This window comes from Barbatula barbatula (genome assembly GCF_947034865.1).
Source record: "Barbatula barbatula genome assembly, chromosome: 4".
Classification (NCBI taxonomy): Eukaryota; Metazoa; Chordata; class Actinopteri; order Cypriniformes; family Nemacheilidae; genus Barbatula; species Barbatula barbatula.
In genome coordinates this window covers 27879120-27898672 of record NC_136768.1, presented here as the reverse complement: position 1 = coordinate 27898672, position 19553 = coordinate 27879120, and the positions used below count along the sequence as shown (strand labels likewise).

The 19553-nt window shown below is 37.9% G+C and overlaps 1 protein-coding gene across 1 annotated transcript in view; it reads right to left on the bottom strand.

Moving 5' to 3' along the window:
- LOC306893362 (histone H2B-like) overlaps positions 1-19553 on the bottom strand; it is a 265067-nt gene that overhangs the window by 58397 nt on the left and 187117 nt on the right. The gene's annotated exons all lie outside the window — the stretch shown is intronic.

Genomic DNA, 19553 nt, shown 5'->3' with positions numbered 1-19553 from the left:
AGAACTGCACAGGTCACCGAGACCTGGAGGAGGATTGACACGACAGACCACACCCATTTTATATGAGAGCTGGTGATTGGGCGTATGAAAGAAGGGGTTGGAATGACATTCATTCTGTGTCTGTTTATCAACATCACACGTTGAGAAAAGTTGTTCCGTTAAAGGGACAGTTCGCCCAGAAACAGAAATCCGGTCAGCGTTTGTTCGCCTTCATGTGGTTGTAAAACTGTACGGGACTCTTTCTTCTGTATAAAAACAAAAGATGACGCTTTTTCTACGTGTCTCTTGTGCACACTGGACGTCTGTATGGCTCAGTGTTGTTTGGTTTTTCAAAATATCTTCTTTTGTGTTGCAGAAGAAAGAAAGTCACCGATGAAAGATTAAAATCATACATTGATCAGTTGTTTTTATGAGGTCATGAAAAACTATAAAAATATCTATTGTGAAAATGTACATTTTAAAGTAGTTTGCATAATCAAATGTAGAAATATTACAGATATATCAAAGCAATAATAAAGGCAAAGGTCGCAAATTTCTTTATGGTTCATCAAATTACATTTATCTTGTCACATCATAATGTGGTACATAGTTACATTTACTATTATAGTATCAATTCACAAGCTATCTGCTGTTGATGTTGCTTAAAATTGAGATCCGTTATAAAATGCGTTTTATGTAATATAACAGTGAAATGATGTGATTTATAAAATAGAGGAACATTAGGTCAGTCTTCCTCCATTATGCGCTGCTTCTAAACAGTATTGAAGATTAAACTGCTTGTTAATTGTTTCATTTCTCTCTGCAACTTGTCGCCCGTTTCACACGTTTTCTCACCCTCATGTTGTTCCAAACCCCGTATACATTTCTTTGTACTGATGAACACAAAGAAGATATTGTCAGTAACCAAACATAGTCGAGAAAATAAATGTCATTTGGAATTGTTTGCAGACAAGAAAACCCTTTAAAAGAGCGATTTGAGAAAGTGACCCCGCTTCTGCTTTCCACGTCTGTCTTGTGAACTGATGAAATGTGATTGTTTGACCCAGTGATCCGCCGGCAGCCTCTCGTAATGACTTTCACAAACTTAACTTCGTTTCATTACGGCGCAATTAGCTTTTGCTGTGACCACCTCACACTCATCTCACCCCGATTCTCATGCTGTCTGTCCACACGTTCCTTCTTATTCTCCTAAAGTGTTGAAAATGCTATTTCCATTAGGTCAAACAAGTTCATTTGTACATATGGACATTTTCAATGCACACAATGGAAATCATTCTCATTGTGTTTCTTGCTTGAGGATTTTTAAACATTTCAATGCAAAATGAGGAAAAGAATGTAAGGAGAGAACCGCAGGATTGTTATTGACATCCGTGAGCATTTCACCGATCTTATTGATTAATAACTCATACTATAACCTCACCGTTCTGCAAGCCATTTTATAAAAGACAACGGACAACATTGGTTTATATTTCATCACTTGACCGGTGTTTTGTACGTCTCTACTGTGTAAAGTTGAGTTCAGCAATCTTGCTGTCATGTGCATACAGTATCTACAAGAGAAATGATCTCTCAGCTGTGGGACTCTCATTCCGCTCGTATTTTTAGTGTGCCACTGCCTTTACATAACTAAGTAATACAGAATGACCCTACATGTGTTTGTGTTTGGGTTTTATACTGAAATCATCTGCAACACTGCGTAAGGATACCTTCAGCATTTTACCCTATAGGACCCTATCGCATTGGTTGCTAATTTTACTCATAAAACATCTAAAGAAATGCATAAAGAAGACATGCGCCAACATTAAAAGGTATGAGGTGTCATTTTTGCACCACTTTACAAAATGATGTATTCATTACAAATAGAAACTCAGATCATCTCATTGGTTGAGCCTGTTGCTGCGTCAGCCTGGATATCCTGTTCGGAAAAAAATAAACAACTACAGCCCGGTTAACAAAATATAACAATATTTGTATTATATACATTTATATATTTTAGGGATGCACCGATGTATCGGCCACCGATATTGGATTAATTTAACACCATCGGCATATCAGCAATCGCATGAAAAAAGGCAGAACACTTTTTTGGTGTTCTTGTTTTTTTAATGTTGGATAAAAATGATATATTATAAAATTTCTATATTTCATAAAATTCCACCAAATCTGGATCCATCTTGGGGCCCCAGTTTGAGAACCACTGGTTAAGGGAACAACACAAACTATTTCACATACATAATAATAGGCAGAATATTGTATCATGGTTTTATTTATGTGCTCCGCTGAGGACCTTTTCTTCATGGAGGGTACATTGGTTCACGGGCAGCAGCGTTCACCCCCTCACCTCACCGCTTTCTCATCATGCCTAGCACACCAATGACAGGCCTTCTGCGGTTATTAATGACGCTCTGCGCTCGCAGACAACGCCAAAACTACGCATGCAAACGGCTGTTTTCGTTCTGAAACACTGTTCTTGTAACCTTGGTAACAGCACTGCTTCTGTCTCCGGGCACAGAGGTGATTGGCCTCTCAGATTTGATCCGGGCATTAAACGCGGAGATAAACCATCACCAATCGGTGATGACCTCAATTCATCCAATTAAAGAGACGGTTCAGCCAAAAGTAGCAATTCCCAGTCAGACAAATGTCGTTCTTCTTCACCAAGATTTTTCTGCGACGAAATAGAGCATACATGGAATTGTAATTTTTTGGGGAAAATTGTAAAGTGGAGATCTTCAGAAGGTTCTGAGGTAAACAAGGACTTCCCTGACTTCCTTCGGTCTATTTTTACGATGGACAGATCAGATTTATGTCAGAGCGAAGGTTGGAACGGGAGACCTGGCGGCATGCACTGGAGGCGGATGTCTCCGCGGCGGTTTGGTGCATGGAAAACTGGGTGTCCTCAGCCTCTCGTCTTCAGAGGAGATCTATACAGCACACACGAGACAGACTGTCACATGCCTCACTGAGAAATTCAACGCAGTATTATGTCTCGATGTCCGTTATTCATGAGCATTCGTGACATTGCAATTGAAATGATCGCGGATATAAATCTTGGGGAAGCTACATCAAAACTGGGTGCTTTTTCACAAGTCATTCATATGAACTACTTACATCAAACAGAAGTTAAAGGAACAGTTCACACACAAATCAAAAATCTGTCATTTATTCACCCTCATGTGGTCAACGGGGTTCAATGTTGTTTAGTTACCACCGTTCTTCAGAATATCATCTTTTGTAAAGATATTGTGATACAGAAAGAAAGCCATACAGCTTTGGAATTACATGTGGGTGATGAAAGGATTAAAAAAAATAAGATGACCAGACCTATATTTCACTGCACTTTGTATCCTGAGTATAAATGCGACACATACACAAACTAAATTAAGGAAGACAACACTAGTATAATCATAATATCATATTTGAAAAACATATTGACAAACGTAGAGATGTATTGCAGATGAGCAAATATTTACACAGTCCAGATGAACACACACCTACAGTAACAAACAGATTCTTCCATTGTTTCTCATTGATATCTTCTCTCGTATGTTCCTGGTGTGTGACCTTGATGCTGCGTGTTTACCCTGATAAAGTTAACTCGAGATGAAGCTGCATTGTTCATCTTTTATCTTATCTAATTTTATGAGCTAATGTTTTTGAATTTTATCAGTAGAAACCCGAACCGCCTAAAGATATTTAGTGCATTAACGTCATGACAGTAAAGTACATCCTGGAGAAATGGTGATATGTCTTATTGTAAATTTCCTAGTGGCCTACATACACACTATAAGAACACAAAACCAAATGTGTAATAATACGAACCTTCAGACGGGCATAACAAGACTTTTACTGTACAGAAGAGACATCACTTTAATAAGAGAATGAATTATCTTTTCAAATAATTACTGTTATACTGTAACGGCATAGAAATATGAATGATATTGTGCTTTTTATCAAGATTTACTGAAGCTCCACATTCACTAGTATGTGTTTTTAGGGCAGTTTTGCCCTCTGCAATATGGCCGTGACAGAAGGCAGAAATGAGCCAAAGCGCTCAATGTGGCATCATGTTGACAGATAAACATTCACACGGAAAAGACAGATGGGATTAATATTTCCCGGTGTCAAGAAACATTCATGACTCCTAAAATGCATTGAAACTAAAATTGTGGAAAATAACAACAAATCGCTGCTGTGCTAAGCCAACAAGCTCAAATAAATTAAGCTTCCTTATTGGCCTTTCATAAAACATCAAAAACAGACCAGTTCAAGTATTTTGAGTATTTTGTTCCTAAATTCACTATTATTTCGATTTGACATGTTTTCCAACAACCAAAACCTCACTGCATCTCATCTCATATTCAGTGTAGTGTTCTCAAGAGAGAAACTCAAAATGAGGCGCCAGCTTAAAGCATCATCAGGCTTTGTGATAATGTTGTAGTGATCATCCAGAGGTCAGTGCCCTCCGGAGTGACGGTCAGCTGTGTTCTGTTTTCACTGATCTCAAAAAGCATTGATCTGGTCAAGGGTTGGGCTCTCCCCGCTTTCCAGGCTAATGTACTTAAAAGCCACCTCCTTGATAATAATGGATCGCGATAACGCTTGTTTGACGTTCAGTTAGATATTTGTGAATCTTCCAGCTTGTATTCGTATGAACGATGTACATTCAGAAGAACCTAAAAAGAAAAATTCTGAAACTATATTACACAATTTGTGTCTTTAAAAAAAATCCCATTATGGGGTCCTCACCATTTTATCTAACGGCTATTTTCAGGAATAAATAATCCAAACGGTCACCAGGACTTCAGGCCCAGCTACACAAAAAAATATTCTAGGGACGTCGTTCTAACATTTTTGTAACGTTGTGAAAACGTTATTTCAGAATGATGTTTTAAAAACATTTATCAAGCCACTGCAAGTTCTGAGAATATCTTCTGTGAACTTGAGAAGCAGGTGTCAAGACTTCTCTGTGACAGAGGACAATAAAACGTTGATCAGTAACCAGAGGAAGGCGGATGTTTCGTTATCACAAACTTTGCATTTCATTTTTTAAAGATAAAGTCGTTGTTTTATGGTCTTGATTGACTTTAGAGACAGCAAAAAGACCTTGATGTTCACAAAAATTTCCCATCTGCTTTGAATTTATGGTCTACATGGAAATCGTGTGAGTGCAGTTCATCCTCATCACATTGAGTAGAACATCATGGAGTCTTGATGACAGGATATCGAGCGCTGCAGAGATAAAGATGAGCGTGCATCAAGTGTACAGGTTCCTGTGGAGGAGATATCTACAGCACAGCACTTCTTTCTTCTCTTGCTTTTATCTCCAGCTTCTTCTACCTTTGCTTGCCCTTGGTTTATCGTCTCCGGCAGGATGCTGACTGAAACATAAAGCCATTTCTTAAGCCACAGAGAGAACGTTTGTTACACGATATTGAATATTTCTGGCTTTCTTTTATAGCTTCTGCATTTTTGCTTCTTTGAATTTGACGGTTATGTTATGCTTTAGTTAGTGTAAAAATTCTGTTCTGTGAATGACCCTATTATCGCACACATTCGACCTAATGCAATCTCTCCTAAATTCTAAAAGGATGCATGACCCTGATTAAAAACATTATCATTTTTTGCAGTATTAGCAAATCCACAGAGGATTTCAGAGAAACAGGAGTAAAGCGCTTTGGCACATTTACGTCTTCCTATGAAGTATTCGGCAGTCGCAATTACGACGGAATGTGCAATTTAAGTTTGTTTATGTTTGAAATTGAAAACGAAACGTCGAGCATTAGATTTATAATTGATATATTTCTGCAGGGAATTATGGGAAATGTAGTTGAATCGCTATTTCAGAACGCACCAAATAATCGGTGCATTCTGAAATCTCCTCAGTTTTTGTGTACAAACTTTAGTAAAAAGAGAATGTCAGACTTCACGAAACAATTTGCGCCAAAGTCGTTCCCTTCGACTGGGATTGTTGAATTGACCTGCCACCGAAAATCTGTAAATGCGTTTTTTCAAATAAAAACGGAAACACCTTTACTTTAATTTCTCATTAGAAGATGCTTATGATATACATCAAAGCATAACAGTACTTAACTTAAAAATGAAATTTAGATACCAAATAATAGCCAAATACGAAATTCTTATTGCATATGTTTATCAACATATGACATAAATATGCCCAAAACCAATAGGATGCATGCATGCTTGCTTCACATGAGATGCAATGAAATACATTCCTTGCAATCACATCTCTAAGTGTCGTGATGGCGTTAAGAGCTAACAATCTCCTAAACATTACCGCGTTCTTATTTTGTAAAGTACTTTGACGTGAGAAGCCTATTATGGAAATATGTCATGTTCCTGGAACAACATTCCCATCAAGCCATTGTTTGCAGGGAAGGAATGTAAATCATGGCAACGATTGACACACAGGTCACCCAGGCTATGACCCATCCCATGCAACACAATTGTGAAAGGCAATGCAAGCGGTATATACACTATGTACACTGTTCGTGTTTGTGTGAGCTCGTATCTGATACCGTTCCCCTGTAAACAAGATTTGTTTCCCCGTGAATCAATAAACAGCTCCCATGTCACGGTTTAGCCGGAGATGTGCGCGTGTTGACAGCGCTGTAACAGGTGCGCATGAGGTCAGTCTTCCAAGTATAGCGTGTGGCGTACCGGCCAAACGTCTTCTACTGTTGGATTAAAATACAAAGTGCTTTAAGTGACTGGCATTCATGAGCTGCTGCCCGCTGAGGTGCCGAAATCTGAGCCACCTCAAACCCTTCCGGGTTTAATCTGTGTTGATACGTCATGGCACGCACAAAACATTGCTTTATGGTTGTGGAGCTGGTACAGTAGCTGATGATACGCAAGTTGCTTTTGAGGCAGATAAACCAGCAGTTCAGGAAGAAACATGAGAGTTTCCCCAAGGAATTTCAGGCCAATGCATGGCCTCACGAATAACTGACCAGGATCCAAAGAGGATGCAGGTTTGCCTATAAAGTAAACCTAAACCCTGAAGGACAGGATGTTGTTTGATGTTGGAGCAGGATGAAGCACCTGCCACACCTCACTAGTAAAACTCCTCAGAGTCTGGAGCTCTTGAATTCTTTCTGATAATGTTAGTCATCTACCCAAGTGTGCTCAAATGCTTGGTTATGAATTGAAGCGAGGTTCACTTGCATTTGCTCTGGATCATCCAGACATGGCGTTATGGTGCGTTGAAAGCTTGCTTTAGAGGAACCTTCATGCATCGACTGACTAGGCAGTTTCCTCAGGTTTCAGACACACAGCTGTAGCCATTCCAAAGCTTTTATGATATGAGATGTGCGAACAGATGGCATCCAGACACAAAAAGTGCTGGAAAACCTTAGGACTATGAGGAGACACCACGGTTTCAGATGAAGATGGTACTCTGTGCTGTAGATTTTCAGACCTAAAGACTCAGAAAACAGACACTGGAAGACAACGTTATCCTCAGAGGTTTCACCTAAAATTGCTTAGGAGAAATACAAATAGAAACCAATGAGAATTGTGTTCATATTCAGATCTTCAATAATATTGACTATTGAGTGCAGATTTGACAACTCTGGGCTCAGTTTCTGACATTATTGAAACTCAATATTTGTGAGATTTCTGCATCTTTTTCTCAGGAGGAATATCTGAGATGCAGATGAGACTTCCATTTTGGTCTCCATGTAATCTCATTGATTTCGAGGAGACATGATTGAGATATGAAAGAGATGTTTCATTCTTATGGGATGTTTCACATTCACATTGACTGTGTGTACAGTGCATTGCCTTGTTTTGACACGTTGCCCGTTTCACCCTTTTTACTTCGACCTGCAGGTCTTCACGACAGAAGGACACCTGTGCCATTACCTCATGACTTCTAGAAAGAACATAACCCTCTTAACCTGCTGAATGTATTCATGTAATGTAAAAATATCCATCATTTGTGCTGTCTGTGTCATGGAATTAAAGATCATACAGGTTGAAAGTTCATCCTGACCTCTGTTGGATCAAACAGCGTTGCCGTGTCCGTCTCTCGCTGAATAATAATATAAATTCTGCTAATGTGTGTGTGCAAGGTGCCAGAAACCCCGGAAGTTGGCCAAACAAATGAAGGAAGGCGGGATTTGCCATGGACATGAGCCGAGGTTAAGGTCCGCTTTAACTGTGAAAGAGCCAGCATGTTGTAAGTAGCTAAATTATTAATGTTTGATAACTGTTTTATCATAGAAATGTTAGGGCTGTTCACATGTCGCACATACAAACACGTGCAAAACACTGGCTGCGTCGCTTTTTCCCTCTTTCTGGCGCTTGGGAGTTTGCACTCCCTTGGGGTCTGCCGTTACTATTTGAGCGCGATTGACGCGCATCAACATTTAAATAACAAACCTGAATACACAACCGATGTCTAGAAAAGCGCAACATGGCCGAGGTGGCGTGCACAAAAAAATGATTTATAGTAAACGTATCAACAAATCCTATCTATAAATACTTCAAAAATTTACATAACAGCACATAATATAATATGTAGTCATGAAATTAAAAACTAGTTCACGCTAATGTAAATTCAATTTCATTTGACGTTTTTATCATTGTGACACTGCAACCGAGCTCATAAAACAAAAAAAGCGCTGTAATATTTAATATTGATTTGGAGTATCAAATGAGAAAGGAAATAATCCAACAATGTTCTTGAAAGCCGCCTAGCTGTGAATGTGTATGACATGTGAGTGTGTGAATGGGTTCGGCTGTCAGACATATATCATTTATCCAAGAATGATGGGCATCTCCTAACACACTTAACCTTTACCTCATCAATAGTGACGTGAATCTGCCAAGTTTTACTTAAGGCCGTAAAAAATGTATGGAGCAAATAAACCTTCTGGCTTCTCCGTTGAGAAGAAGCAATCTCATCAGCATAGTGGTGCGGGTCACGGCTGTAAAACTACACGGAGGTCAAAGACCATCCGTCAAGGTTAACGTACGACTGCCACGGACAACCCAATGTGGCACTTTCACCCAACCTCCTGTGGGACTCTTTGACAGCTTGCCCTATGGAAATTTCCATGAGGCTGAGACCAAAAATATATTGCGTCATGTAGACGGAGCGTGCAAAGAAATGGAGACCTCTGAGACTGAACCTATTTGAGCATAAACCGCAGGGACACGGGCATCAAGCCAGAGAGCAATATCACCAGACGGCTGAACCGGCAACATTTAAAAATGTCACAGACAGATTTCTTTGTGATGGACAAGGAGGGTATTTTCATTAAGATGTCACTTTTGCTTAGATTTGTGATGTAAAAGCATGTGGAAAACAACCGTGGTCGCCGACCAAAGTCTGCTATGATTCTCCAAAGGAGATCCCTGTGGACTTTTGGCCAGTCTCACTATTAATAGATCTTTTACCTATATTAGCATTCTGTTGAGAATCTAGACCCAGACCATCCACAAAGGTCAATAAGCCGGGAGAAGACAAAGGCAAGCATCTTTATCTCTGGTTCCTGTAACTGGTTCCGTCTCTTATCGGCTCAGTGTCCAATCGTTGTGTCACGTGAGTCCTGATAGAGTCAGACAGAGCCAACGCATCACAGTCAACCTGTTCATAAGATTAGTCTTTATGAACTAGCACCCATAAAACCATTATCAGAACAACGAGATTACTGCCGGTCGGTCCGAAATAACCTCCCAACACATTTGCTTAAACAAGTACTAATAGTGAGGGTGGAGTGATACAGTTAACACCTAATTCAATGAATTAGAAACTATAACAATATTTCCATGAAAATATTGTCTGAAGCTCTTGAAACATAAAAGAAAAGAAATAAATACATCTAAAATTAGTATTATTGTTATTATTTTATAGATGTTCTAATGATGTTATGAATAGCAATACTAAGAAATAAAAATCCATTGTATTTCATTTCATTTAGTTTTTCTTTATGAATCTGTATTGACCTGATGGAGGGAGTTCAAATGTTCTTTATAGTACAGAATATCCACATTTATTTTGTTTCTGTAGGATTGTATTGATCCAGCAAGCCTCGTTATTCACTCATTGAATATTGGCTGCGATTTTTCGGTTGAATGTCTTCACTGGTTTGTAAAACGGTTCCAATTCCCCTTTGTTTGCTCCCTCACTTTCAGATCGGCGCTGCATGTAGCACACAAGTCATTCGAGTTGGCTGGAAACTGACAGAGTAACACAAGCCCGCTGGTTTCCGGAAGAATATGTGCAAAATGGCCATCGTTCCCCTCGGGGTCGCTTTCATGTAAGAGACAAAGACCACCTTCTGGTTCTGGTCACCTTCAGACATTTACAGGAGTGTGATGGAAAGCATCAACTCTTACACGGTAAGTTTATCTGATCATTTATAAGTTTGCAGTGGTTTGTATTTTGCAAATATATCTCATTATGAAGCTTGTTTCCGAGGCCGCGTCCTCCGGAGGTCGCATTTATGGGCCATATTGCTGTCTCATTTAAATAGCCATTAAAATGACTCCTCGTAAGTTTTAATATGTAGTGCTTATTGTCGAATGTACTGTTGAACTACACTAGCGGGTAAATCGTCAGTGGACCAAAACAAAAATAGAATAACTGGCTATAGCATTGTTTTTTAGACAAACCAATATACCTGTATGAGCTTAGCATGTTTTCAAAACGTCTCGGAAGGAATGTTTTGATTTTTAAAAAATGCTTTACATATTACATACAGTTTTCCACCATCAGTCAGCAGGCTGCGGAGCTCCTGGCTCCTTCCAAAACGCTCTGATTGGTCAAGCTGAGCCAATCTTTTGTCATTGGACTACTGCTCAGAGTGTGTTGAGATGTCCCGCCCATTACCCTATCCGTGTATCTCCTTAGTCCTTTATATTTTACATGAAGAACACAAACAGTGCTTGACAGAACTTTCCAAACTGAGTCGAGTTTCACCAGAGCGGAGAGAAGTTTCCATGGCAACCGCTCCCTCGAGATAACCCGAAAAAGTTGATGTAGTGGCCCGTTTAAGGTTCGTTGACATTTTGGACTGTACACATAATGTGTCACAGTCCAGATGACACCTGAAAACAACAGAAACCTCAAACAAGAGTAAACTTCATCTCACACGACGATATCAGTCACCAAATCTGAAGCTCGTCTTTGGCGGTTGACCAGCGCATCTTTTTTCTCCACCAACAAACCGCCCAAAGTGTTTATTTCTGTCCTGGCGGGTTTACACCGTTTTTAGAATCGACATTAACTCTTTCTCATAATGCGGTCACAGTAAATTGTCATTTAATGCACTTGTTTATGTAAAGCGATTCACAGAGATGATGACCTGTCTTTGACACAGTGTAAATGGTCATTTATATTGCTTCAGTGTTTTGTTGTTTAAAGTATCTTTTTTCATTTTACATTTATATTATAGCGTGGCATTTTTTGCTGTGTTTGTCACGGGACAGCCAGAGGTCATAAAGTTCACCCAAAGATGACATATCGCTTATTGCTCCACGAACTCTTTGTAGCGTCTGCTAAATGACTAAATGTGAATGTAAATGAGAATTTGGCAAAACAAAAGAAGATATTTTGAAGAACGTTGGTAACCCGACAGCACTGGGCCCCATTCACTTCTATTGTTTGGGCGCAAAACCAATGCAAGTAACAGCACAAGCATTTTCTTTTGTATAGTTTACATAAACTGACAATACTGTAAGTACATTAGAGTTTAATTATTATTTACCTTATTTAAAAGCTGTTGTCCTTAAAATCCTCTCCTAGGTAAACCAACAATGTAATAATTTTTTTCAGAATTAGTCTAATATGACATTTTACTCAAGCACCCAAATAACTTTGTTTCTGTGTTTTTAAAAGGCACAACTCTAAGTGTCGTAGTCTGTAGAATGGTATTGTAGTCTATTAGCCCAAATTCCACCTCTTCAGATTTCTTGCTTGAAAAGCAGTCGCCAGAAAATCATCCATGTGGAATATCAGAAGAAAACATCTTATGATTCAGTCGGCAGACATCACACTGTCTGAAGTGCACATTTACACACGAGGAAGCAGCTGTGCGTCTCATCGCCCTGGAAACAAACGTGACAACCATATCAGCATGGATTCACTATATGGGATCCCTCAGAGAATCCACCACATGGGTGCAACAAATGCAAAACACAGTAAGAAAACTGTCATTTTACGGTTTGCGGTAATTTTACGGTTACAGAATTTTCACATTTTTGAAATGCAGCTTTCATGCAGAAATACACATGCAGATGTATAAGTTTGGAATAAAAAACATTTCATTTTAAAATGTTAGTTTAATGGGGTTTGCTGGCAGCTACCAGATTCTTTTTTACAGTTTTTACGTTTTTTTTACAGTAAGGATAAACAATGTGAGAGTTTATGGTAATAAAAATGGGCAATTTATTCATACATTATAACATTCTTGTTTCATTCTGTGGACTACTAACATTTCTACCAAAAGTTGAATAAAATGTTGTTTGTTTGCATATGAAATATGAAAACTGCAGAAACAGGTGAAAAAAACAGAAAGGATGCTCTGTGTATTTTTTTAGTCATATTTCTAAATGTATTTCAGAAAAGTTCAGAAATTGTATCCTTGATTTTTCTCAGTTTTCATGTGTCTTGTCATGCTGTCACATTTTCACATTGCTGTTGAATGACTTTGTCACTCCTGAGGTTTGATTTTTTTTATTCAACAAACACTGGACTGGAATGATCACAATACATGATTTAATGAAAATCCCTGGAAAAAATGCTCCAAACCGCTACTTTCTAGGAAATAGAAATAACTATTTAAAAAATAGTTGACAAGCTCTTTTTACTAGTTTTTATTGGGTAAATATTAGCTAAACGTACAGACTAACACGAAGGGTGACCAATTGATGTATGCATAATAAAAGGTTGTGGGTTTATTTGTAAAGAGAAAACACCAAACCATTCTTACAAGGTATTTATTTGACTTAACTATTTGGCAAAGGAGCAAAATGCAGCATATGAGGGGAAAGCCCAGTTTGATCTGTTATTAATATTTGTCTCTAGTGGTCATATTCTGTAGCCATTCTCTGAGCTATTTCTTTTCCTTCATACTCCAAATGCTTTCTGTAAAGCCGATGGTAGCAATGAAAAGTGCCTTTGAACTCAACGTCCCATGGGATGGAAATGACATGTTTGATCATAAAACAAAGTGTGTGAGAAACATAAAACCTTCATTCACCTTCAACTGTTCTCTATTCTATAAAACGTTTGGCTGTAACCACAAGTCCCGGATGTGTTTGCACTGATGGGTGTGTGTTTTATCTGCCAAACGTTTCACAAACAAGCGTGCATCCCCAGGCCATGCCCAACCTACACTTTTTACACCAAAAAATCTATGACTTTCATGCCCTTTCCCAACGCTGTTCAGTTCCGTGTCGGACAGACATCTGTCACATATGGTAAAACAGTGTTCTGAGCGACTAATATTATGAATTTAACGTAATGAACGACTCTTTGAAATGGAGATCCAACCGTGCTCAGCAGAATCTCGTACGACCACCGCTGATGTGTTATATTCCGATCGATCGACACATGAGAATAAAGAACGACACTAACAGTTAACCAAGGTCGTGAAAATCACGTATTGATTTTAAATAGACATCAATGACATGATAATAGATAGAAGAACTTGATGTTTAAACAAACAATGGCTCCGTATGTAAGTCACATGTTCAAATCTCTGTTAGACAACAACGTATTCAAGAACAAGTGTATAATGTTGATATATATGTCAATGTGACATGCTGTTTTATAAGACAATGACATTTGAACATATAAGTATGACGCAAATGTCCAAGTAACTGTATTTACAAGAAAAATACATTTCAGGTCATTGTGCGATCGACTGTATAATCATAAGTGATTCATGAAGGAAATGCTGCAGTAATTGATATGAAGCACAGCTCGGTTATTTCTCTTGGTCTAGTCGTGTCAAACCAAGGTCAAGATCACAATGCACTGAAATGATGGATTGAGCCGATACGCCGTTTTTCTCCATTTATATCCCGGGGAGAATAATAGATGTTTATGCAATCAAAATAAAAGTCTGTTAAGTGTGATGCATTGACGCTTGTGTGTGGTGACACTAGATATGAGACTGTGAACAGGCCAAACGTGTAGACCTTGACCTGCAATGATCGCCCGCTAACTTCCCAGCTCACAATTTTTGGTTCCCAGAACGTAAGTAAAATGTTTGTAAATGTTAGCCGGAAAGTTATGTTCTTTACTTAGAATATGGTTCTATTTTGTCTAAAATAAAAAAACCTCTGCAACGTATGGTTGCAAAAACAACTTAAAGACAACCAATAGGAAACATTTAGTAAACGTATGTATATGGGAACTAAGTTTAGGTTTGATTATTCCGTGCGTGTTTTTTTATCATAACAACGTTGTTTTGTTTGCGAACATTCCAACCAAATAAAAGACCAAAATGGAACCAAATAGTAACGTTAAGGGAACGTCTTTCTTAGCGTTTACGTGCTCTAGGGTCCTCCAGTCAGAGGTCATTCACAACATCAACACAAGGGCATGTTATCACAGTCTGATCTGCTGGGCATTGTGTCCTGTCGCTGGTGATCAGATTGACCATCATTTCAATGGGATGAAAAGACTCCACGACCTTATGTGTGTCTTCAAGCCCATTCCATTACAAAGCCTGCACACATCCAATTGAAGAAGATTCCTTATATAGTTGCACACAGAGAGTCGCTAAAATAATGACGCATATTTTAATACAGTAGTACTGCAATAGCGTCATCTGCTGGAATAGACAGAGATAGAAATAGTACCTTTATATAGATACCGAACAGTTTTGCTTGAGAGTTTTTAAATGATCAAACGCGAATTTTGATGCATAAGGATTATCTTACATTAAAAAGCAACATTTAAAAACGTCTTTCACATTAATACATAAAGCTTAATTATTACTGTGAATTATTGTACATTGTTCACGTAGTCTCAATCTACAGTGCAAATGTAATAACTATTTATTGAAATAAAGAGTTGTGCTGTGACCATGGGCTACATGAGCACAACATGAAGTTTATTTGAATTCCCACAGTGCACTAAATATACATGAGGAATGACCCAACCCAGTGCCCAGCGTGCTTATTATAGACCAAACATTTACATCTGAGATCGCCATCACACTAATAGCAACCGCTTCCGTTGACATGGGTTACAAACAATACTTCACTATTCACCGATCCAAAAATATCTTTGTGGTTAATATTTGGACCGAAAGCATGCTCACCGATAGGCTACCTGTCATTACATTCACGCTACTGTAGCCCAGCAACACAGAACTTTCCCCTAACGTTAGTTTTCAGTTCTTTTTTGGGGATCCAAGAACGTTCTTTTCAGGTTTTATTTTTGCATCCAGAAAAGAACGTTCCCAAAACGTTAGCCTGTGTTTTAAAGAAACAGAAAATAACGTTACCTGACGGTTCTTTTTAAGGTAAAAAGGGTAAAAACTGGTAAACGTCAGTGACCTCACGTGCTACACAGAAATAATAAGATCACATTTACACGTGTTATACTGACCAAAGTGAATAAATGTGACCTTTAATGGCTGAAAATAATAATCTAGTAAAGCTAAATGAAAATACAATGATATAAATCCATGTGTGTTTCTGTAGTGTGGTTGTCTGTATGTGTGTGCGCTCGAGCACGTGCATTCTCCGCTCTGCCGCGCATCCGTCATTTAAAAATTAACGGTCATTCGTTTGACCTCCCTCACTAACACGTTCGTTTAGCGGTTTATTTATTTTAAATGTTTTATTTAAAAACGTGGTGATTTTCGATTGATTTAACACATCTTAATAAACAGACCGTGATGTAAGGACTGAAACTCATCTAAAGACGGAGCCGCGCTATACTTCTGTGGTGAGACAAGGGTTAGGCTGAAGATAATGAAACGTTTATTCTTCTGTCAATACAAATCGGATTTAAATATCGTGTTGAAGTCATTTTATTTCTGTATCTATGTTTGATGTTGAGGTAGGCCTACACAGTGTGGTTTTAGAAATGATCTACAGTGCTTTTAAATATTAATGTAAAGGGAATTATTAGGGCAAAAGTATAATCGGATGCATTGATTTCATCCTCCATATTGTGTGGGTCCCTGTGGGATGATGTATTTAACTTATTTTAATTAGACAAGCGATGGATGTATTCATAACTGTGTAGTGAAGCGAAACGGACGTTAGTTTCTGGTTCTCAGAAAGTGTTTTTAAGGTTGTTTTTGGTTATCTTAACTGAAATAAAACGTTAGTCGTAAGTTTTTGGTTCTCAGAACGTTATGGGAAACAGAAACTAACGTTAGGGGAACGTTACGGTAACCAAAAACTGTTCGCTGGGAATACTGCAGCTACTTTCTTGATTAATAATATAAAGAAATACTTTTTATAAATCTGCATTATTTAAAGGCAGTTTTACAAACATTTTTCATGACACACAAATGTCTGCATATGTTTAACATTTTTTTATTCCTTTCCATTATATGTATTTAATTTAATTTGCACTGGATCTCAAGTTTGGTGTTCGGGTCTGTAAGCTCCAATCGCCTGACACCATGCGTCGCTTGTGACGTCATGCTACAGCGTAAATTTGACTTTTTTTGTCAGAAAATAATGAATGTTAGGGAAAATTAAAGGTACATTTCATGATTTTTACAATCTGACTTATTCAAATGTTAAAATGAACGTTGCTTTTTTATGCTTTGTTCACATTTCTGTTAACATGTTATGTTCGTTATTGTTTCTAGCAAAGCCGTTGAAAAACAGAGTTGCGACACTTGCATAGACGTCCGTTGAAAGAATGGAATGCGGAAGTAGCTCGTGTCATGGCGCGACCAATAGTTCCAAACACTGCATTGAAGCGCATTCATTTCAATGTCTCCCAAAAACATTTTCTGTACAGTTGAGGACACAACATGTTTGTACTAGGGCTGTCAATAGATTCGATATTTTTATCGCGATTTATCACACCCGTTTACTGCAATTAACTGAGATGAATGTTCATTGAAATGAAAAAAAACGCTGTTTATCTTGTTAAACATGTTTATTTTAGTGCTTCTTTTGTTCATTCAAGCATAAAAGAGAAGTTGATAGATTCTGAAGCCTTTAGCTCGTGTGTGCACCAGACAGGACCGCTGTCGCGTTGAGCCGTGTTCCACAATCAGAAGCTGTCAATCTATACTGGACATGTCAATACAACCATATCAAATGTGCCTAAATAGTTGAAAGGCCTCGATATGAATAAGAGCGTGATTATATAATGTAATGCTAGGAAACGATGACAGAAAAAACTGATGTTGCGTTAATGGCATTAAATATTGTAACGTTGACAGCCCTAGTTTATACATTTTAACAAGTTGGTGGACATATCTTACATTTCTCCCAAGGCAAAGTGCTGCTACAAATGTAGTCAACGTAGTATTCACTGTACACAATGTGCTAATATATGTAGCAAATACAGTATAGTTGGTGTTTTGTCATGGCGGCGAGATGGAGTGTAGTAAAACTGTTTTTCAACAGATCTGTATTCTATTATAAGTACTAGAGTAGAACAAATATGCAGAAAACAGGTTTAGTATGTGACATGTGACACGTGGTGCATTTGCGCCACCCAGCCTTGACGTTCTGGTCTCATCACACAACACTCATTTCATTTTGTACATCATTTTCCAGGATTTCTCCTTATTTATTATGAATCAAGTTTTCAATGGGCACAAAAAGGTGAGACTCTTTACAATTGATCAATGTCCATCACTCGACTTGAATAGATCATAAGATGATGTAAAACTACATTGGCATATATAAGACACACACTTTTCTATATGTACTATCCACTGGACAGTCCCCTTCAGAGCAAACAAAACAAACACGACCCAAAGAGATCATGAAGAAATCTCGGTCTTAAATCCTTCGTCTCGCCGTCCGATCCTCCGTCGCAAACGTACACATCACATAATGTAAGCCAAGTCAAAATGCATAATTAGCAAATAATCAAAAACACTGCGTCTTCCCTCATTTGTTCATTGATAAAAGAATAGATTTTGTTTTTGTTCAACCAAGTGTCGAGTGTAGTAAAATAGATCTGTAGAAGCACAGCACAGTTTCTCCCGGAGAGGATTTCTGGAACGTGAGTGACAGCGTGTGAATGAAAACGATATGCAGATTTCTTTACCAAACTGATAGTGAGGGGCTGTCATGTTTGCCTGCCTCGTGTCCTGTTTTCTAGTAAGAAATCAAATATAAATACAGAATAAATCAATACAATAAATACAAAGAATAAAAGAATACACAATTTACTTGCGAGAATATGAAAATAAACAAAATATGCTTATTAAATATGAAATAAACAAAAATATTCTTATTAAATATCAATGTTTTGTACATTTAAGTACTTAAGTACATTTATTTTGTTTACACATTTTACTTGAAAACGAGACCGTGATCTTTTTTTGCAGTGGCACATCTGATTTAGTTCAGTATTAAGCAGGTGACAAAACAGTCCGACACATGATATGCATTTATTTACAATCGACAATACAGGACCTGAAGGAGACATTCTGTGGGCTTTTGTAAAAAATCAATAAGTAAAACAACAGCACTCTTAATGAAGTCTGTACATATAACGCATTATAACAGAACACACCGTTACATCTTTTTTAATGCTATAATATCGTCTAATAATCCCGTTTTAGTAAAATGTTTATGATAAAATGCTTTCAATCGTTTCTGGCATGTTGTATTATAAAGCAGTGAAAAGATCTTTTAATGCATTTTCTTAGATTATATATACAGACTTCAACTGACTTCAGGAGATTTCATAAATGTTTCTTTTCGATTGGAAGAAGACCTTTAGTTATTCCAGATGTGGTTTGATCGAAGTTTGTTAGCCCTTAAATATATAAACAACGGAACATGACGTTATTTGTTTCTTTAAATATTGAATGAAATCTAATTTATTAAGAATGACAGTGCCATTGCAATTGTTTGTAACTCCGTTAGGGGCTGTGGTTTCCTTAAACAAACAGTTTAACTTAAACACAGCGGAAGACAAATCATTCAAATCTCCAGAGTACCAATTCAAGGATTTTTCTGTATTAAGGGCATAATCTTGATATGACTATGATATTCATCAGGCAGTGTTTCATTCTAGAAAACAGAAATAATAATAACGCAACTGTGGTTGATGTCCAAGACGTAACGAAGGATAGTAAAATGAAAACAAACAACACATAAGTGAAAATAAAAACAGACGAAAGCGAGATGAGATGAAACGTCAACGGTACAAAACCGTTCCTGGTTTTTGGCATATCTTATAAACTGGGGGAAAAAAATCTACGTTTTTGGATAATGGGATCAGGCACTCAAAGAACTTAAATGGCCTTTAGCTTTTTTAGTTTGTTGGGACAGCCAAAATAAAATAAATATATGTACAAGGACGATCCCTCCCGCCAATACTTAATTATTCCCAGGCATCCGCATGAAAA